The sequence below is a fragment of the Engystomops pustulosus genome, chromosome 7, assembly GCF_040894005.1.
Source record: "Engystomops pustulosus chromosome 7, aEngPut4.maternal, whole genome shotgun sequence".
Classification (NCBI taxonomy): Eukaryota; Metazoa; Chordata; class Amphibia; order Anura; family Leptodactylidae; genus Engystomops; species Engystomops pustulosus.
This window is the reverse complement of record NC_092417.1, coordinates 37,672,458-37,695,705: the sequence shown is the minus strand read 5'-3', so window position 1 is coordinate 37,695,705 and position 23,248 is coordinate 37,672,458. Positions and strand designations below refer to the sequence as shown.

Below are 23,248 nucleotides of genomic sequence, written 5' to 3'. Positions count from 1 at the left end.
GGTAGTTGCAGATATGAGTAAAAAAAGCAGTTTGCGCAATGCACTGTAGGTTGGTTTGTCATAGAAAGAAGTATGAACAATAATGCTTCATAGCAGAGACCTTTCACAACTCGTACAGTTCTGTATGACAGCCTTGGGCTAAGGTACAGTAAATTACCGGCATTTTGAGGTCCATCTGTCGCTAGGAGATGTCTATTAAGCTACATTCACCTGGACGGTGACCCCTCCGCTCTCCATAGAGTTGTACAGGGATAGATAGGACATGTTCTATGTTTTCCCCGTGTACGGAGCAGTATAGTGCCACACGTGTGCAGTACCATATTGCTGTGTGTGCCTATTGCCCTCTATGGGGGTGATGTATGTATGGCCGAGAGCTTGTGGCCTTACATACATTCCCCGCACAGTCGTGTGAATTTAGCCGAAGTTGGGTGTCCTTAAGTTGGGAACTTTCTGTACTTTGAAATGGAATAAAAAGAACCACTTGTCTTGCAACAACAAAAAATCCACGGCCCAAGATCTGTGTTGATATTGAGTCACTTAAAGAGCCGTGTAAAGCCTCATGCACACAATTTTTTTTTTGATGCGCCCATGGATTTCTATGGGACCACGCACATGGCTGTGGTTTCCACGGTCTTGTGAATTTTGGAGCAGGTCCTATTCCTGCCCAAGTTTGCAGCTGTTTGAATGATAAAAACACATAAGGGGTCATTTATCTTAGGATTTTCTTTCTTATCTCTTATATTTGTAACTTTTTTGGCTTTATTTGCAGCAAAATTTTCAACTTTTCCACTCGCCTAGCTAAGTTAGCTGCGCAAGAATTTTTCAGGGTTGAGCCTGATGTATCTGTAAAATCCAGATGTAGACATAAAAAAAAGTCACAATTTTGGTGCAGATCACAGTAAAATGGCACAATTTGGGCACAAATAAACTCCAGCCCCCAACAGGCATAGAAGTGGGTTGAAGAAGCATATGTGACTTTTAGAAATAGAAAAGGCACAAAAATAAAAAAAATTATATATATATCACCCTCTAAGATAAAAGAAAGAAATACAAAACCCAGAAAAAAAAAAACTTGCACAAATGTCCTGGCTAAAGATAAATTTGGGTACATTTTCAATATGGCTTTCTGAGCAAAAATAGGAATAAATGAAAATAGAGAATGGAAAATTACATGGATACATAATATGGCTAAAACAATAATTAAGGTCATCAAGTTCAACTGAGGAAGGGAAGATATATAAAATGTAAATAAATAAAGAACCAAAACCCAGAAAAAAGCAAAAAAAAAAAAAAAAAAAACCTGGTACAAATGTCCCAGCTAAAGATCAATGGGTCACATAGTTTTTGGTAGATTTAAATGAAAAATGATATGAGTTTTAATTTGGTTCTCTGAGCCGAAAACAGCATTAAAAGAAAATAAAATTAAAAGCCATTATCCCTTTTGTTTTACATTTTGCAGGTTGTACTATACAGTATTCAGTTAAAAAAAAAAAAATATATATATAGACTGCAAAAATGTACATGTTCGTTTTATAAAACTAACATCACATCACATTGCACATACATTGCCCATGGTATCAGTGTGGGGATTTCTCTTTACCTACCTACAGTCACATATTACCGCAACCTAATGACTTCCCAGCTTAGCGACACACTGTAACCTCCCGCTACAAAAGTCGCATTCGTCTTATTCTTCGGGAAAGAACAGCACGTTCCTCTGACTTTCTTTATGAAAGATAAGTATCACCTGCCAATCTCTTTAAATTCATCCTACGTTCTCTTCTTAATGCAGTAACTCGGGGGCTGTAACCTAATTTTAAACTAAATGAAAGATCTTTTCTAACTTGTTGGCATCGACAATGGAAGTTTCGTGCTATGTGCCCCTTTTATTTTACATCCTGTCACTTAAAGGAGCCATTAATTCATGTGCATTAAATCTTTATGATTAATTTTAAGAAACGTTCATTTGACCCTGATTCGTAATCTCCACAATCTTTGATATTTTCCTTGTCGTTTTCATTTTATGTTATTAGTGTTTGGGGTTTTTTAATTTAAAATAATTTTTTTAATATATTCTACTTTAGGCTACATTCACACACATGTATGGGGAACATATATATATACGGCCGACGTATATACGGCCGATATACATCCCCCATACGCTTCTATGGGCTCGCAGCACCGTACGGGAGTGGTACATTGCCGCACACGTGCGGCACCGTACCGCCCCGTAGCCCGGGAAGAGATGGGGCATGTCCTATCTTTTCCTATGTTACGGCCCCGTGCGCCATATATTCTTATGGAGAGGGGCGGGGGTGAGCTGCGCTCACCACCTCCTCCTCTCCCCGCGCGCTGCCGTGTGCCCGCCGTACTACGGTACAGCGGGCAATGACAGTGTGCATGTAGCCTAACTTGTAGATAACTTACTTATTTAACTTTGTCTTGGTGGTGTCGGAGTCCTGATAAAATGGACTGACTCCGAACATTTATAACACATTGGTACAGTTTTATCAGTGCAGGATGTGCTGAATATTTTCTCATAAGAATTTGGGAAAATGATGAAATGTCCTTTCAAATGTCTGTTCTATTCCTAATCTATGAACCAAACTAGGAACCAGCACCTTAGCACAAATAACCCCCGCTACCTAATGCTGCATTATGAGCATACAATAATGGTGAATACATCATAACAGATAATAATGCTGGTGACCCCAGAATAATTAATAATAATAATTGCTTTATTTATATAGCGCACACAGATTACGTAGCGCTGCACAGAGCTTGCCAAATCACTCCCTGTCCCCAATGAGGCTGACGATCTATTAACCTACCAGTATGTTTTGGAGTGTGGGAGGAAACCGGAGGACCCGGAGAAAACACACGCAAACACGGAGAAACTGTTTGCAGATGTTGACCCTGTGACCCTACTGTGGAGACGTATATCTGGCTGCAAATTGTGTGGCCGGATATATCTCCCCACAACATTTGTACTCAAGAAGCCATAGGATGCTTGCCCATGAGTGTGGTCCGAGAAATTCTGCGTATACTGGAGGTATTTCCCAGACAGAGCCTTATATCTGTGGACTGAACTCATAATATCAGGATAGTCCAGTGATACATGATTCAGACCAGGAAATCTCTCCAGTACATAGATACATGAAAACAACATTTTTGTATCTGTCTGTTTATTGTAAAAATGTCAAACTTTTACCTAGTTCTGCACTTAGCCAAAATAAGCAATTCTCTAATTTACACTTATTAGCTATCTGCAGCCGTTTGTGAGCTAGCAGGCTAGAAGTTAGCAGTTACCTTCTCCATCTCTCTGTCTTTGTTTGGTTGGTTGCCATGGGAATCCGTAGCTAGATGGAGGAAAGGAGGGTGGGTGAAGGTTGCTGGAAGGGGTTACTAGCACATGAACGCTCATGATCAGTAGCAGGAAATTATCAGTCCTGGCAGCGTGTAAAAAGCTCCAGGCCTTGCCATGATGTCATAAGCATGTGACTGATCACATGCTTCAGGTCCTCCAATTACATACCAGGAATGGTATGTAGCAGGGCTGTTTGTGTTTGAAAGTTTGAATATAGTAGAAATGTGTATGTAGTAAAGTGTATGCACAGATAAAGACTCTAGTTCTAGAGCTAAAGACTCTAGTTCTAGTTCTAACGACTGACATCTGGTCCTACACAGACAGCACAGTGTATATACACGGAAACCTCTTTGAGCAGATCTCTGTGCGCAGGAAAGTGGTGGTCTGCAGATCGGAGGCAGCTTCCATAGACTATAATGGCAAAAAAAAATTTTTTAAATGGTGATTGAATGAATAAACATAAAGATGTGTTTTATGTTTGGTCTCCACCATTGTGTGTTACCTTTGCATCTATGCATTGTGAGAACAACTCTTGGTCCAGGATATCTTGGGAATTAATCATCTTCTAAAAATTGTAATTAGGAATGAATGGAACAGTGGTAGTGACATTATGTTATGTGATTTGCATAATGGGTTTTGGAAGATTTGCATAATGATTGAAGTAGTGTATCTTGGTATTGGCCAGTGAACCATGTCTAGCTACAATCTTTTGGAGACCCTGATATCTACAGAGACATGTGAGGGCAAAGGAATAATTAAATCTATACTTTACCATTACTCTGATACTGATGTTCTGCAGGATCGCCGTGAGGATAATCGTCATTCAGTGGCTGCTTACAGCAATATTGTAGCTACAGTAATAACCAGCAAACTTTCTATTGCATTGCAGGAGCCCTAACTTTACAATTTTTACATTCATGTAACTGTAAGAGTGTTTTCTTTTTTTGTGTGTGTGTGTTTTTTTTCTTTCTTTTGTGTTTGCGTAACTTTTATTGACTCTTTTTGGGGAGAACAAAAATAAAATCACCATTACCATTGCCAAATATATATTTATGATTTTTTATTTTTTTGGCATCACTGCATTCCACGAGCCACAGCTATTTTATGTTAATGGAGCAGTGGTACCTTGTTTTTTGTGGCATGATTTGTAGTTTTCATTAGATATTGACTATGGAGATCTGTGTAACCTTCATGTGTGTTGTTAGTAGTGACAGGACTTTCAAAAGTGATGTTATAATCCAGCTCTGCAGCTCCTGCAAGGGCTCTGTCTGGGTCCATCTGCCTGAAGAGCTTTTTACTCTCTTCGCTGTGCTGCTCCACAGCCCCTCCCTTCTGCTAGGAGTAAGAGGTGTATAAGAATTCTGGTTGGATAGTTCCAGCAGCCACTTAGAGCAGAAGGAAGGGGCCGTGGAAAAGTACATTTCAAAGAGCAGAAAGCTCTTCAGGCTGAATGCCTGCCCAGAGCACTTGCAGAGCTGCAAATCTGGATTAAAAATTCACTTTACACATACCTACTGCTACTTACTACAAATGTATGGTTACATAGATCTCCTGGCCCTATTGCTAGTACTGTATGCAGTTTATTATGGTCAAAACAGATGACTGACCCCTTTTAAAAAAATTTAAGGAAACACTATATATCTATTAGGTACAGTGAGAGACAGAACTGACGGTCCAGAGTATAGAATCTGGAAGCTTTGGCTTTGATGCCACGCAGACTCAAGTTCTTGTTAAGCTGTAGATATTGCTGTGCCAGCTGTGATTATCCCATAGGTTGCATAATGTAACTGCTGCAAAAAATACTCGGGTTGCCTAATTATAGTGGTCTCTGTTCTCTACTATTAATCCATCACATAGTATGTGCAGATATATGTCACTTTTATCTATTCAGCTTTGATAATTCTCTAATAGAGGCTAAAACCTGACTTACCCTTTAATAGATGTCAGCCAATAGCATAGCTTGGTTGGCATTAGTTTATGCAACGTGTGCAGAGACCCTAATACTACCACAGGATAGGGTGCAATTATACCCTATACCAGTGATGGCAAACCTTTTAGAGACTGAGTGCCCAAACTACAACAAAGACCCGCTTATTTATCGCAAAGTGCCAACACAGAAATTAAATTTATGATTTATACTCCCTTCTCTGTCACAGTTTTCATTGATACCAGCACCCTGAGGACACCAATAAAGCAGAAAATAGTCCCAGGTACAGCTATCACTTTAAAATAGCTCTGTGCACAGCAAGTCCTGGGCTGTCTGGGACTGCAGGAAGATACCTGGAGTCATCTCTGGTGATGGCCTGAGTGCCCACAGAAAGGGCTCCGAGTGCCGCCTCTGGCACCAGTGCCATAGGTTAGCCATCACTGCCCTATACCCTAATTTTTTGAGAAACTGATGTAGGCAATGTTACTATAATGCATATAGTTATTTGGATACTTTATGTATGTATAGGCAGTCCCCGGGTTACATACAAGATGGGTTCTGTAGGTTTGTTCTTAAGTTGAGTTTGTATGTAAGTCGGAACCGTATACTTTATTATTGTAACCCCGGTCAAAATTGTTTTGGTCTCTGTGACAGTTGGATTTTAAAAATGTTGGATTGTACTTTAAGTATTTTTCTAAAGGGAGCCAGATTTTACCCCAATAAACTACTAGCACCTCAGGAAGGGTATGAAATGTCCTTTCTAGAATTCCCTCTTTTATGTGAAATCTCCCGCGTTTACCTATATACCTCGATTACTGCTTGTGATCTGAAAGATTATCACTAAATCATGAACATAGGTATTATAGAAAACAAGATAGGGGTAGCCGAAATCCCCTGCAACCTCTAATCTTGACTTCTTTCAGGCAAAAACTATCTCTCCTTTTGGTGTAAAGTTGACTGTAGAAGCTTATAAGACCGACTGGATAAAAATTGGTAAGTGCCACTAAAAGAAGTTTAATCATATTGATTAAAATATGACTCTTCTCTGCTCACATGATTTTGGAGGAGATTTATTTAAAGATAAATAGGTGAAAGTTCACAAAAATGAGGAAATTATACAAAGAGCATTTCATACACTACCTGAGGGCACTAGTAGTACAATGGGATAAAATCTGGTGACCATTTCCGATTAAGGGAAATCCACCATCAAAATCCATCATGATATACCAGGGACTTTAAAGGGTTTTTCCCCCGAAGGAAAGTTAGGCCCTACCCACAGGATAGGGCCTAATTTGCTGATCAGTTGGGGTCTCAGTGCTAAGACCCCCGCAGATCGCATGGATAGGACCTAACTTTCCTTCATGGGAAGACTCCTTTAACTCATAGATCCAGGCACTATGACTGTGGTAATCTTCATTTGTTATTCATGGCCTCCTTCCTTCTAAAATTAACTTTTAATATTATGTGCCAGGAGGTGTTACCAGAGCCCCTCTGTGTTGTAGTATCACAGGCTGTTTCACTCTCCCTGTGTCTGATGTAATCTCACCACAGCAGAAGAAGTTTCATCACACAGTGGGGGAGGGGGAACCACCTCTGCACAGTGTAATAGCCTGTGAAGCTACAGCACAGAGGAGCCCTTGTAAAGTCCCATGGATAAAAAAAAGTATAAGAAGATAACCGTCACAGTGCCTCATTGTATGTGTGTCATGTCATGATGGATTTTCATGGTAGATCTCCTTTAAAGGTTTCACCCGTGAAAGAAAGTTGTCAAATTTGAGTTTAATTTTAGTGATGTGCATTTACAATTTTACTCAGTTTTATTGCTGTTTTAGCTCTTATCACTCAGTGATGGTCAGTGTAAGATTCCAGAGTGTGGGCGGGGACTCTCTAAGCAGACATTTCATGATTCCTCTGTGCTATGAGATGGTATGTGCTGACAACGTGCTTACATTATCATAGTTTAGGGTTTATCCACACTTTTATTTGGCTTCTGAGCATCCTAGTAGTATTTGACACATAGAAAAAGAGAGATGAGACAGATCAAAGATGAGAGATGATGAGATCCATGAGATTGATATAAAACACAAGGACACTCTCAGCTCTGCTAACTCACCTTATCAATAAAACACACAGTTAGCCCTGCTATAAAGACCTTATGTGTAGCTAGTAGATTAAATCTTGCCGGCAGGAAGTGCCTGTGTCTGAGCTAGTCTTGTAATGCAGGGGGGGGGGGGAGGCAGAGAACACTGCAGTGTGCAGACAAGAGAAGCTATTCATGAGAAGACTCTGCAAAGCCCAACCATAGTCAGAAGATTGGCGGTCGTATCCAGGGGCAACCAAAATTGTGTACAAAAGGACTGATAGAGACAGGTTGGAATTATATCTGTTACATGCTGTATTTCTGTTAATAACCTTGAGTTAGCGAATGTGTTATTTTGTTATCTTGAGTATATTTAAGAATCTTGTCTGTGGGAATACCCCTCTATGTGTATAGTATCCATACATTCGGTCAGTAGACAGGGGCATGACAGAGTAGGATATTATCAGCTTTCCCTTTCATTGTCAGGCAATAAAAAACCCATAGGAAATATTAACCCTCACCCATTTTTACAAACCGATGTAGGAAATTGCCTTTATTTCATATATCTGCTACTCCTAGTAAGTGCTGTAATAACTGTGTCAGTCGGGAGGTCAGCGAGGAATGTCAGGAAGCTGCCTGTGTGCGGCTGGATCTTCTCACTAATCATTCCTCAGTGGTATAATAAAAGACCCGGACCTTCTTAATAAATAAAATTACTAAGCACACAGAGTACAGAGGGCTGAGATAAAATTATCCGCATTCATTATGAGAAGCACATCCTTTAAATGTCATGCATTATCTTCTCCCCAGTGGCGAGCACGCCGATACCCTCACATAACACACATCTCTATAAGGAGGAAAGTTTCCTTTTAATAAACCAATAAAATCTTTTAATTGTCAGGAGTAACCAAGGATACGTTGTATTTAATGTATTACTTGGATGTAATTACAATTTCTTTTGAAGTACACTTTTTGCCAAAAAACCTTTCAAATCAAACTATAAAAATGGGAACAGATCTGACCGGAGTACAGAAGATTTTACGAACCATAGAGACCACAAGAAACTGTAGGTTAGTGCCTGAGCTGCCTCTAGGTTGTGTTCAGACATCATTATTGCTCTCTGCTGTAAGGATGATTCCTGACGTGTCCTTACAAAGGAGGGCTAGGATGTCTCTTACTTTAAACTCGTTCCCCAGTTATGTAACTGTCCTTATATGGAGAGTGACATCACTGGGCTTCTCCCAGAGCATACACTCAGCAGAGGCTGGAGTGGGTGCATTAAAGTTGCTTCCGCCGCCCCTATTATGTCCTCTGCTGTGCATATATCTGCAGACGCATAATGAGGGACAGGGATGGAAAGATGCAGCTTGATACGTCTTTTCCAACAATATGCAATGTCTCCATCTTTCAGTATATGTCTATGTATACACGCTGTGTATATCCGCTGGGAGCCTTCCTGGTGTATAATCAGAGCATATCAAATAAAGGAGGTGTGTATATAGTCTTAACAGGATTTGGGGATATGCTTCATGAACCTTCAGTTTGGTAATGACTGATTTATACCTTAGGCCAATAAATAGGAGGTTCATTGGCCTGGCAATAACCACAAAGCCCTTCAGGCTCATTACCATAATTTTAAAGTTTGACATTTTAAAGGAAGGAGGCCATGGATAACAATATAAGAAGATGACCACAGTCACAATGGAGGGATCTATAAGTAAGTGTCCCTGGGTTATCATGATGGATTTCGATGGTAGATTTTCTTTAAAGCATAACTGTAAAGTTGCTATAAAAAAGAAGTGTTCGCATAGCTGGAGAGAGCTTTTGATAACAATTCCAATGATACCAGTATCACTCTGTTAGCTTATTCCTAGCCTGAGATATATCTGGTATATATATGACATTAGATTCAGATTCAGCTATTCCTGATGTGGGTGTGCCATAAGGTCACTCCACCAAAGCCAGAAGAGGACAGCGTGTTTCTGATTGGCTGATCTGAAGCATGAGATGTGACATCACTGAAGGTCCTTTGCATCAAACTAAGTAATTTCAAATGATGCAGGACAGCTTGTTTGTAATTGGCTATCCTGAAGCATGTGATGAGTCACATGTTTGTGACATCACTACAGGCCCTAAAGCCCCTTTCAACAAACGGTTTCCCATAGCAACAGCTGCAGATAGCTAATATTAAATTAGATAATTGCTTATTTTTGCTTAGTGCAGATTTAGGCAAAAGTTTTTCTTCTTTAAAGTTGTACATTAAGACACTTTCGCCAGGGACATCTATGGGAGAGTGTTGTGGGCATGATTTTGTAACTTGAACAGAGGTAATTATGCAGGGATGTGGAAAAGGAGCACCTTCTGTATCATGATGTATGTGAGATGATTCCAGAGAAGTGATCTCTACAGAACAGGAAGTGTCAGCCTATTAGGAGTTTGAGTGACCAGAGTTAACTAGAAGATTACAGTATGGTGACAGGGAAATTTAAGACAAAAACCTTCCCAAAAAATCTTATAGTTAATTAATAATATAAAAATTAAAAGCTTAAGTGTAACAACTAATGACCCATAGTTTGTATATATCCTGTGTAATGCTGCAACCCAGCTCCTAAGCAATTACCAGTATGTATCATTAAATACAGTAAATACCACGTTGGGGTTTGTTCTTTTTATTTTTCGGAGGGGTTTATGGTCCCTAGCATTTGTCCATCGTCCACTCTTTGTCCTTGGTTAATATGAATGTATCCTCTCCTCGTTCTGATGGGTTGTATCTGTATTACCCCCTCTGATGGTGTTATTAGATTTTACTTGGCAGACAACAACCGAATCATCCTGACAGTCTGTCAGACAGCGGAGGTAAATGACTGGTAAACTTCTAGACGCATCCACCGGATTCTCCCCCATCCCAGGAAATTGCATGTGACAATTGCACAGTTCAGATGAATTGTGTTTGTGACTTGTTCCTCCGTCTGTGTTCCCATAATATCAGCCAGGAGTGAACGTCAGCCGCAGAGATGTCAGTGGAACACCTACTGAAAATAATGGCACCTCCAGGGGATTCATGTTAAATCTGATTTCAGATGTCACCACTTTTGCCTGGTGTAAAATGACACTACAATGTATATTATGGGATTGCAGATCTCCCCCCCTGGGAGCTGAATCACGTTGAACCCTAAGCACTTTGCTATGATCCTACTGCTGAATGTCTGCTCTTTTTACTTTGCATCCATTCATACCATGCTATTTCACTGGAGCTAGAAATAAAGACAAGGGGTTTTTTCATTGTAAATTGGTCTCTGTTCACTCGGTTTTGTCTCAATTTGCCGCCTGACCTCATCAGACTGTCTGCCAATCCCTCTTTCTATAACGCTCAGATATAAAGACTAGGATTTTTTTTTAGGTTGTAGCTATTGGTGGGATGTGACACCCGGCACCCATACCGATCAGCATTTTTAGAACCGGATCCATAGTGAAGTGTCTGCCATGACTCCTCTCATTCACCTCATTGGTGCCCGCAGTGTGCTAGGATGGGAGCTAGTCTACAGAAGGAGCAGTCTACTTTTGGCTCCATGGGAGAGGATGGGTGTCCCACCACCGCAATCACCTATTAATATACAGTATACTTTAAAGGAAATCATCCATCTGTAAACTTTATTTTTTCATAGTTCCAGATGTAGATTTCTGATGTGTGACTTATCTTTTACTCTCTAATCTTTTATTACAGTGCTGCCTATCAGGTTGTAAACTTTATAATCAAGATGCCCAAGTTACCTGTAGAGGCTGTTTGGGGCATGGAGTAGCCTCTGTGAGCTTCAGGGGCCTCTGAACGCAGCACAGTGGCTGTCGATAAGAGGGAAGTTCTGCGCATGCACAGAAGCTCTTGGTCCCCTGACAGCTTCATGGTGGCTCCGGGAGCCCCTGCGCGGGCCCTGCAGGCATGTTCACACAGGGGGTGCTGCAGTGCATAGGCCCCTTGGGCTGTGGAGTAGCCTTAGCCGCAGAGCTAACAGAGGCTACTCCACACCCCGAGCAGCCTTTGCAGCTAATTTGCATATCTAAATCATAAACTTTATAACCTGATAGATGGCATTCTAATTAATGATAAAAGGTGTCTCCCGGGATGAGCCACACATAGGAAATATACCTCTGGAACTACTAATACAAAAAGTTGTTTCCAGGTGGTAGATTTCCTTTAAAGGGAATCTGTTACCTCTCATTTTTATTAAAATTAAAAATTCCAGAGCAACCCTGAATTGTGTTTTTCCTCTATTATTCCTCCAGGGTATTTATAAACTGACAACTGTGCATTAATATACTGCTAGTTAAAGAGATATGACCCTACAAAGCCTGAAAGGGCAATGTCTGAGCACACGGCCATGGCCGGTCACCAAAAAAGGACTAGATTTCACAGTCGACCACAGTGTGCGTTATAGTGACATATGATGTAAGGAGTCCCTGCTTCCCTACAAAACAGCAATGCAGAGACTGTTATTATGATTATAGCAGGAAAGCAGGGACTCCTTGTATCATATATCACTATGATGCAAGGAGTCCTATCCCCAGCATTTTGATTGATCCTTTTTTTACTTTTCCACAGACTGAGCAAATTCTTCTACCACTTATCAAGTCAAGGCAGACTCTTGTACCCAAATTGTAACACCCATTTTATTAGGAATAAAAGCGGAGTGTTAAAACACAGAGTTATAAGTAAAGCTGCTCCAGAGTCGTCATTTCATGCGAAATATAAGTATTTACTAAAAAAAAAAAAAAAATGTCTAGAGGGCGGACAGATCGTCTTTAAGCGAACTTGTCAGACAATCATTTACGCGTATGGCCAGCTCTCGTGATCTCCTAATACATTGTAATAGAAGCCTGAGACGGTAAATGATTTCCTGGTTGATTGGAGACACGCTGTCTGAACGTATCCAAGGCCGGACATAAAGAAAATAACCAATATCTGTATCTTCCCGTAAGCTGAAATTCAACCATTAAAACGAAATTCCAGCAAAGCTATTAAGATGCAGTTTTGCTTTTCTACAGAGACGTTTCTCCGCCTGATAAAAGTAGCGCTAGCCGAGAATAACAAGCTGTCTATAGTAATGAAAGAGGAGTTATAACTAATCCCGGATGCTGATTGCTTTTATTGGGTCAGACAAATAGAAAATGTCCATTGATTGTAAGCCATGTCTGTATTATCAGGTCTCGCTCCTGTGATGCTCTGCTGTTTACTTGTACCTTATCTGTTCTTCTTTCATGTCTTTTATACCTTCTTGTGCTATAAACCCAGTGTCTTTACATTATAAAACATAACAGTATGACAAGTTCAAAGCATTAACTCAAATCTCATAGTCTGCTTGTGTAATGTAATACCGCCATACTGTATAATGCTAGTGTGTTATAAGATGATGTATATGGCCTGCGTATTATAAAATCGTTTCAGCATACACTGCCTCTCTATTGTAAGCCCTAAAGTACTACAATAAAGCTTCATTACAGACACCTTACAGCAGATCATTACAGTCTGGGACAGTCAGAGGGGTCTGTCTGTAACTATGGGTTGTCTGTAAGTCGGGTGTCCTTAAGTAGGGGACCGCCTGTATTGCACCCCTCCAATACTATGTACTATAGAACAGGCAATTTAAGTGCAATATTCTGTATCAGCCACTGTATTATACATGGGAGTGAGGGAATGGAGTTGGGGAAGGAAAATTTGTGAATGTGTAAATGTTCTAAAACATAATCTTTATTAATGTTTCCAATTAAAGTAGAGGAAACAAAGGATACGTACAATAGAAAAGGCCACCAGTGACTATAAGACCTCTTGCACGGATTGCTGCCTTTGTATTGAAATACCCCGATACACGTCTTGAGAATGGTAAAACCACCTTTCAACATCTTTGCATTAAAATAACACAATATAATATCTGTGTATTGTACTAAAACCATATATTGTAATTCCACTATTCACAGCTGTGTATTGCACTACTGCCATACCCTGCCTCTTTATGTTGTACTACCACCGTACCCTGCCTCTATTGTACTACCGCCATACTCTGCCTCTATTGTACTACCACCATACCCTGCCTCTATTGTACTATCGCCGTACACTGCCTCCCAATGTTGTAGTGCCACTGTACGCTGCCTCTGTCTGTACTACCAACGTACCTTTCCTCTGTCTACAGTTCTACCAAAATATACTCTTTGTCTCTTGTTTTATAACCATACACTGTCTATTGTACTACCACAACAAACTACCTCTATCTGTTGCACTACCACCATACGCTGCCTCTGTGTATTGTACTACCACCATACATTGCCTCTGTCTATTGTACTACCACCATACGCTGCCTCTGTGTATTGTACTACCACCATACATTGCCTCTGTCTATTGTACTACCACCATACGCTGCCTCTGTGTATTGTACTACCACCATACGCTGCCTCTGTGTATTGTACTACCACCATACGCTGCCTCTGTGTATTGTACTACCACCATACGCTGCCTCTGTGTATTGTACTACCACCATACGCTGCCTCTGTGTATTGTACTACCACCATACGCTGCCTCTGTGTATTGTACTACCACCATACGCTGCCTCTGTCTATTGTACTACGACCATACATTGCCTCTGTCTATTGTACTACCACCATACGCTGCCTCTATCTGTTGTACTACCACCATACGCTGTCTCTGTCTATTGTACTACCACCATACATTGCCTCTGTGTATTGTACTACCACCATACGCTGCCTCTGTCTATTGTACTACCACCATACTTTGCCTCTGTGTATTGTACTACCACCATAAGCTGCCTCTGTGTATTGTACTGCCACCATACTTTGCCTCTGTGTATTGTACTACCACCATACGCTGCCTCTGTGTATTGTACTACCACCATACGCTGCCTCTGTCTATTGTACTACGACCATACATTGCCTCTGTCTATTGTACTACCACCATACGCTGCCTCTATCTGTTGTACTACCACCATACGCTGTCTCTGTCTATTGTACTACCACCATACATTGCCTCTGTCTATTGTACTACCACCATACGCTGCCTCTGTCTATTGTACCACCACCATACTTTGCCTCTGTGTATTGTACTACCACCATAAGCTGCCTCTGTGTATTGTACTACCACCATACTTTGCCTCTGTGTATTGTACTACCACCATACGCTGCCTCTGTGTATTGTACTACCACCATACATTGCCTCTGTCTATTGTACTACCACCATACATTGCCTTTGTCTATTGTACTACCACCATACGCTGCCTCTGTCTATTGTACTACCACCATACGCTGCCTCTGTGTATTGTACTACCACCATACGCTGCCTCTGTGTATTGTATTACCACCATACATTGCCTCTGTGTATTGTACTACCACCATACTTTGCCTCTGTCTATTGTACTACCACCATACGCTGCCTCTGTCTATTGTACTACCACCATACGCTGCCTCTGTGTATTGTATTACCACCATACATTGCCTCTGTGTATTGTACTACCACCATACTTTGCCTCTGTGTATTGTACTACCACCATAAGCTGCCTCTGTGTATTGTACTGCCACCATACTTTGCCTCTGTGTATTGTACTACCACCATACGCTGCCTCTGTGTATTGTACTACCACCATACGCTGCCTCTATCTGTTGTACTACCACCATACGCTGTCTCTGTCTATTGTACTACCACCATACATTGCCTCTGTGTATTGTACTACCACCATACGCTGCCTCTGTCTATTGTACTGCCACCATACTTTGCCTCTGTGTATTGTACTACCACCATACGCTGCCTCTGTCTATTGTACTACCACCATACTTTGCCTCTGTGTATTGTACTACCACCATAAGCTGCCTCTGTGTATTGTACTGCCACCATACTTTGCCTCTGTGTATTGTACTACCACCATACGCTGCCTCTGTCTATTGTACTACCACCATACGCTGCCTCTGTCTATTGTACTACCACCATACATTGCCTCTGTCTATTGTACTACCACCATACGCTGTCTCTGTCTATTGTACTACCACCATACGCTGTCTCTGTCTATTGTACTACCACCATACGCTGCCACTGTGTATTGTACTACCACCATACGCTGCCTCTGTCTATTGTACTACCACCATACGCTGCCTCTGTCTATTGTACTACCACCATACGCTGCCTCTGTCTATTGTACTACCACCATAGTTATTGTATATTGTTTTACCGCCATACACTTGTAATACCGCGCAGACTTTCTACTATAAAAACCCCTTTTATTCAATGACTGCACAGTAATAAACCTCTAATATTGGCGACGCATGAAAATAAAATCACTGTTTCCTTGAAGTATTTAATTACTTTAGTTTTCATTATCTCAATATCACTTAAAATGTAGCACATAATATTACAAGGTGGAAGGTGATTTAAGATGTAATTTTCAAGAAAGAGATTAAATTAATTTCACAAGTGAAAAATCAGCCGGTCCCAGAGCTGTACTTTTCTTTGAGGCTATGTACATACTACTGGGCTGTTTTAATATGTTCTGGAACAGATTGCTTATAACTAGGATGGTTAACCCCAAGGATTGCAATTCTTTTTTCTCACATTCAGAACGGATTCAGGGCCGAATACTTGTAGAGTGATCTGTGTTCCCATATAAATTGGGTTTAAACTCCTATAAAAGTTGGAGGGGCTAGAGGGGCTTACATGTCTTGAAGCATAGCTGCTTAGTGATCTGTTCTGTCTGAGAGCAGGAAAGTATACAGAAGAGAATCTGAGCTTTATTACACTTGTGTTTACATGAAGTGGAGTAAGATTTCGAAGTAAGCCGACAGGACACCGGACTAGTGATTATGGTGAGAGTCCAAGTGTGGGCAGAGTAATCAGGACTCTCATTCCCAATCATTGTGTGTAGACAGGGTAATCAGAACTCTCACTCTGTGTGGGTGGAGTAATCAGGACTTTCACTGTCGATCACTGTGTGTGGGCGGAGTAATCAGGACTCTCACTGTGTGTGGGTGGAGTAATCAGGACTTTCACTGTCGATCACCGTGTGTTGGCGGAGTAATCAGGACTCTCACTGTCAATCACTGTGTGTGGGCGGAGTAATCAGGACTCTCACTACCAATCACCGTGTGTGGGCGGAGTAATCAGGACTCTCACTACCAATCACCGTGTGTGGGCGGAGTAATCAGGACTCTCACTACCAATCACCGTGTGTGGGCGGAGTAATCAGGACTCTCACTATCAATCACTGTGTGTGGGTGGGGCTTTCAGGACTTTCACTACCAATCACTGTGTGTGGGTGGGGCTTTCAGGACTGTCACTGTAAATCGGTGTGTGTGGGCCAGAAAATTGGGACTCTTGTGGCCTCTCCTAGGAGACCTGTCAAGATTTTCTCTCCTTCAAATGTTAGTTATAAAATAAATAAAATGACACATTGGTCACACTTACCCATCCACTGGAGTTCACCGAAAGTGCATTGTCCGTGTTTAATGCAGCGTACCGCGCTTCACTAAGATGCGCCTGATATCCTGCATGTGTCGCTTCCCCAATCAGGTCCGACAGAGTTCACCTTCTTCTTCCTGGTGCATGTAAGTGCATTGTCTTGCGGCACAATTTGAAAGTTAAATCTCGCGCTCAGTCCTAATCTGTCGGATCGTCTGATGGCACGCCCCCCGATTTCTGTCACCTGGAAGCCAGCACAGTTGTCCAAGCCATGTAATCCCCGAAAAAAAAGCGAGCAGTCCGACAAACGTGCATTACACGACCCTTAGTAAATGAGCCCCTGTGTCTTAATTTTTTGATTTTGTGGGAAAAAATCTGGCCGTGAGAAGGTTTTAAAATGATGTGCATACAACAACAGAAACTGATCTCAACAGCCTTGATTTAACCAATATGGGGTCACATGGAAAGGCCATATGTTAAAACTATGGACACCTTATGAATTCTTATCATGTAAAACTAACGTCCTACCACAGCATAAGGGTCAACCTTAGAGTCCCAGAATTTTGGTTGGTTATCTGGTTGGTTTTTTAGTGTGGTAGGTTATTAATGCAACACCTTGCTAAACACTTCCACAAGTTTCTTCTGCTGGTAGAGATGTAGCTCTTGGCTTTGTAGCAATGTAGGGTATGACTTTCAAGTAAATTTGCAGTGACATTTGTAATGGTCTACTTTTTCTAATGTTTCCATTTATGAATACTATTTCTCACTGTAGAACTATAGATAAATAGTTTGGAAATGACATTACAACGCTTCCTAGATTGATGGACATTCTCAGTTTCTAATCTAAGATCATTGCCTTTTCCTCCTTGAAATTTAAATAAAGCACACTCAAGTGCTCCAGTCAAGCAGACTGCCAAAACTTCTGCTTTTACACTGCAGTCACACTTGCTGATGATCTCTTAATCAACACAATTTGGCATTTGGTCACTTAAATGAAGGTATAAGGATGGGTTTAAGACCCTTAATATGGTCACAAATTTTTTTACAAGTTTGCTTGGAGCTGCGGGTCAAGAGACCCCTGGGCAGCGAGACTCAAGACTTCATGTGATGTCCTGTGTCCTGCTGGCTTCTTTCAGATGATGGGAGGGGGGGGGGTGCCTTCATTGCTATCTGCACTACTCCTCTGTCATAACCACTCTCATATCGGAGGCTGGAAGTGGTTATGACGGAGGGGCTTACAGATAGAAATGACTACATGGCCTGCTCCATTCGCTTGAAGTTAGCAGGACACATTATGTAACAGGAAATCCTGAGTCCTGCTGTCCAGGAGACATGGTATCCACAGCTCCCGGCAAACTGTAACAGCAAGAATATAATATAGGTGACTCTTTTAGGGTCTTATACCTACCTTGTTTTGTATAAGTGGCCAACCCCTTTAACCTCTAAATTTCTGGGGGAGCAATAAGCCCATACATTTTAATGCACAGCTTCAGCTTGTCCTTGTAAAAGAAACAAGACATGTTGGGAACTGTGGTGTGTTGTTCCTCTAATGTATAAACCGAATTTATAAAGCCTATCTAGCCTTTTACCAAGCTTTGCCGGATTTTCTAGTCCAGTTTCTATACTTAAGGAGTAAACACTATTTTATATTTTATAGCGTTCACGTTATGAGTCACACAATCCAAAAATAATCATACCGCCATACACACAGTTGACCAGCAGGGGACACAGCCGTGGGATTGGAAAGTGTATTGAATAGTTTGTTATTTTTGGACTCTTTGTGCTTTGACCTGTATTATAGAAGGGTTTTTTTCAGGTGCCTGAAATTGGTTAATAGATATAATTTTATTAATATAAGAGAAGAGACCGTTCAGGGAACCTAGATTTATTAAAAAGTTTATTTTTCAGGTGCAAATAAATAAGATAATAATAATAAAATATATATTTTCTATCAGAGAAGGAAGCTAATGTTTAGGGAGATAAAAATAAAACCTCTTTATGTATATTTGGACACAAATACATTTGTGTCATCGCATAAACATTTATTCAGTTCTCCTAACCAGCATCTGCAACATAGCAACTATCTTGGAAGAGCATCACAGCAACAGGTCCATACAGGAGGAGAGACATCTAACCTTTTACTGCTTGACATTGATTATTGAGAGATGAACATGAACCATCTGCAGCCCTGGAAGGGATATGAAGGATAACTCACAAGCTAGATGTCACCACTTATTACATATAGGAACACTAGGAATTGCTACTTCTTCAGTATATGAGAAATGGTCAATTTTGGCACAAAACATAGTGATACAAAGTCTGCGCTTTTACATAGGACTGCAGGTAATAACATTCTAAGAGAATACGAGACTCGTATAGAGACTTTGTATCGTTATACTGCTTGTAAAAGGTTACATATTGATCTATATACATATGGTACAATATGATACAGTGCAATAGGAGACGTAATTTAGATCATCTAGCACGCTCGAGTTATAATGTAACCTACATACAATCCGAGTGAAATTAGCATTTTGCTTTTGAAGCTATATCCATATCTGCTCATTATTGTTACTCGCCGGCCCGGTCCCAGCAGTGCGCTTCATGCTGAAATTATTTCCCCTAATGATCTCCTGGACAGAAATGGGAACATTTAAACCTCTAAGTCAGAATTTATGGGACCTTTCCTGCGACCTGTGCCGCATCTATTGATGACTTTTTAGCTGCATCCATCAGTAACCCAAGACGTGCCCCTTGTATAGTTGGTACAACAATACTGATTACTGGAGCTGAAATTGTTATTTACAATATGCTTGCCAGTCTACTAGCGGCATGTTATAGAGCAGCACAACAATACTGATTACTGGAGCTGAAATTGTTACTTATTTACAATATGTGCCAGTCTACTAGCGGCATGTTATAGAGCAGCACAACAATACTGATTACTGGAGCTGAAATTGTTACTCATTTACAATATGTGCCAGTCTACTAGCGGCATGTTATAGAGCAGCACAACAATACTGATTACTGGAGCTGAAATTGTTACTTATTTACAATATGCTCGACAGTCTACTAGCGGCATGTTATAGAGCAGCACAACAATACTGATTACTGGAGCTGAAATTGTTACTTATTTACAATATGCTTGACAGTCTACTAGCGGCATGTTATAGAGCAGCACAACAATACTGATTACTGGAGCTGAAATTGTTACTCATGTACAATATGCTTGCCAGTCTACTAGTGGCATGTTATAGAGCAGCACAACAATACTGATTACTGGAGCTGAAATTATTACTTAAAGGGAACCTGCCACTATTAATATGCTTGCCAGTCTTCTAGCAGCATGTTATAGAGCAGGAAGAAACTGAGAGAATTAATATATGGAATAAAAGTTAATTTTAACCTTATGGCTTATTTTGGGATTAGAGGGTGTTATCACAAAATGACAGGATTTATTGTAATGCATGGAGTGATCCCGGTCTAGGACTAACTAGGACCGCCCACTGGACTCTAAGCTCCTCCTGCCATATGACTTGCTTCATGCATGTTCAAGGTGACAGGTTCCCTTTAACCTTGAGATTCCATCGGGATAATTCTCTGGACTAACCTACCCAGAAAATGATATATACTATATATCCCATTACACACTGAGATACACTACACCTTACTGTACCACAACATATCAACTACATAGGTTCTATTAACCTCACACTTTAAATGTGACGTCAAAACCTAATCCTAGTATGTGACAGAAAGTGGAATCTCAGTACGACGTGACATAATATATTCGTGCACAGAAGACCATGCAGCCGCCTGGGATTGGCATCACTATCACGTCATGAGCCTATTCTCAGGAGGAAGCACCTCTGGGGTCAGAATCTAATCTTACACATCTGTATGAATGGCATCGCCCGGAGCTGGCGGCCCCTGTCAGGATGCTTTTAACATCTTCATTAAAATTTTAAATGGGGAAGGAAAGTCTCCGGTTCTGAAGCCTGAAAAGCATGAAAGCTCCGGCTTCCAGAATGAGTAAAACGCTCCAGTGACCGGCTCTCGGGCTACTACACAGATTTAGAACTTGGAGCAGATCATATTAGACTTTGTATCGACGCTAAACCATAGTCATTATTCTGTCATTACACCCAGGTGATGGATGAATCATTTCTCTCCTGTATTCCGGATTAGGGTGTCAGTCGATTTTAACCATTGCCTTTATACCAGCCAGGATACTCTCTGCCGGATTATACATTTGGAGAGTAGCCATGTTATCACCATCATGCATTACATAGTAGCACTGTCACCTCTACTTTTTCACAAGAAACCTCATTAAAACAATCACCCCAATTTTTTCTTTTTTTATTGCTGTATAGTCAGCCTGAAAGGGTCTGCTCAAAGAGTATAGAGAGTATATATAATATATGATTCAATCTGGTCTGGAAACGAGGGTGGTCTTTTCAAAGAGGTGGTCTTGTTACATAGTATTTGTAAGGGAAAATCAGACTTTAGTCATTCAGTCCTTCTTTAAGTCACCTGCATGAATAGTTCACATCTTACAATGTATACAATAAGGTGTCAAATAGAATACAAAACCCGCTCATATTAAGTTTCCAAAATAATCTGTGTCGTTTTGCTGCGGAGAGAGAGAGTCCCTGCCGGCTGCCAGCAGTTTAACAAATCCAATAAGCTTGCAGCTATTCACATACCCAGATGTGCTGGGCTTCTATCTTATTCTCTTCTGCCTCCTGATATTACACTACAAACGCAGCGATTCCGATATTCTACGACCTTAGAAAGAAGAATAGAACTTACCCTGAAGGATGTGGATTGCAGTGCATTTGTCTCGCTCCTGACAGCTGGGGCAGCGATGTTGCAGGTAGGCAGCGACTTCTCACAATGGCTCCTGTATGATCACTCTCTATCCTTCTCCTCAGCATCCCACTCCTTGTACTTCCATAGTCTTCCTTTTCCAGGATCTTGTTTAGAAATTGTCTTTTTTTCTTCTTCTTCTTCTTCTTTTCCTGGATATCCTGTGTGCGAGTCAGTATGCTGTCAGCAGTGAACTAAATCCATAGTATTTCCCAAGGAATCTCAGCTCTGCACGTGAGATTGCGATAAAAGCAGAAGCACTGACCCTACATAATCATGTTCAGAAGGCATTAAAATTTTATCAAACACGTAATGCTTCTGGAATCCCCGTCTCTCGCTCCTTACCTGAGGGCTACCATCTAAGTAGTGGCACCAGTTCAAGGTGCATCAAACAAACTGAGGAGGTCTGGCAAGGAAATGGTTATACGGAGAAAATGCGTTGACCTCATTGTCATAGGTTTGGGCAGAGTTCTTCTTAAACTTTTCCCGCATTCTTCTTCAAGCGTTCGTTCCAGATGCAGATGCTGCTCTTCTTCTCTCCATCTCTTTCTTGAAAGTGCACAAGTGTAGGTGGGCAAATCCCTGAAAAGCTGCAATGGTCCTGACAGGCGTGTGGACTATGCCAGGCGGAAGGCACAAGACAAGTGTGTGAGGGAAGCTATTCACTGCCAGGATCCAGTGACAGCCTGCCGCTTCCATACATAATAAAACCACTAATTACTTTTCCTGATGGACAGCGGCTTAGGAACATTGCAGGAATGAGCAGCTGATACGATGTCTGATAGGTGCTGTGTGACTACTGATCAGCCTTTCCATGGAGACGTGAACGTTGCAGGAAGCTGCAGCTCTCCCATGCCACCAGGTACACCGTGCACAAGTCATTTTGACACCCACTCCAGGGTTTTTTTTTTGTTTGTTGAGGTAGAGGGAGGGTCACAGGCAGCCTTGTTCTCACTCAACCATTTCCAGCCTGTGAGCTGCACAGCATCACGGAGGATGCAGCCGCTTTACCCCTAGATGACATCTGTGCTCTTATACAGAGACCTTCCGAAATTATAAATTCTTATTTGTGGGAAATTCTGTTGTCCTGAAATATCACACATCCCTTCCTTATCTCTTCCTTTTTATAACCATTGATATGTTTTCTCTTTTCTTCAAGAGTGTAATCCAGCATTATTTATGAGTGAGTCATGAAAATTAAAAAAATATATATATACAGGAAGTCCCCAGGTTCCATAGGTTTGGAACTGTATATTTAATAATTGTCGTTCCAGACAAAAATTTTTTTTTGCTCCAGTGACAATTGGAGTTTCAAAATTTTTTGCTGTATTTGGACCAAGGATTATCAATAAAGCTTCATTACAGACACTTTACAGCTGATCATTGCAGTCTGGTACTATAGTAAAGCATCCAGAGAACTTCCCCAGAGGTTACAGGGGGCAGACGGGTCCGTTTGTAACTAGGCGTCGTCTGTAAGTCAGGTGTCCTTAAGTAGGGGACCGCCTGTATGTGTATATAATATATATATATATATATATATATATATATTGACCTGATTCT

The 23,248-nt window shown here is 41.0% G+C and overlaps 2 protein-coding genes across 3 annotated transcripts in view; one reads left to right on the top strand and one right to left on the bottom strand.

The window, feature by feature from the left end:
* CHRM5 (cholinergic receptor muscarinic 5) overlaps positions 1-22,619 on the bottom strand; it is a 135,226-nt gene extending 112,607 nt beyond the window's left edge. Inside the window, exon 1 of the mRNA XM_072115473.1 lies at positions 21,632-22,619. The gene's annotated coding sequence lies outside the window, so the exon portion shown is untranslated. The remainder of the gene's footprint in view (positions 1-21,631) is intronic.
* AVEN (apoptosis and caspase activation inhibitor) overlaps positions 1-23,248 on the top strand; it is a 307,172-nt gene that overhangs the window by 99,120 nt on the left and 184,804 nt on the right. The window lies entirely within an intron of this gene.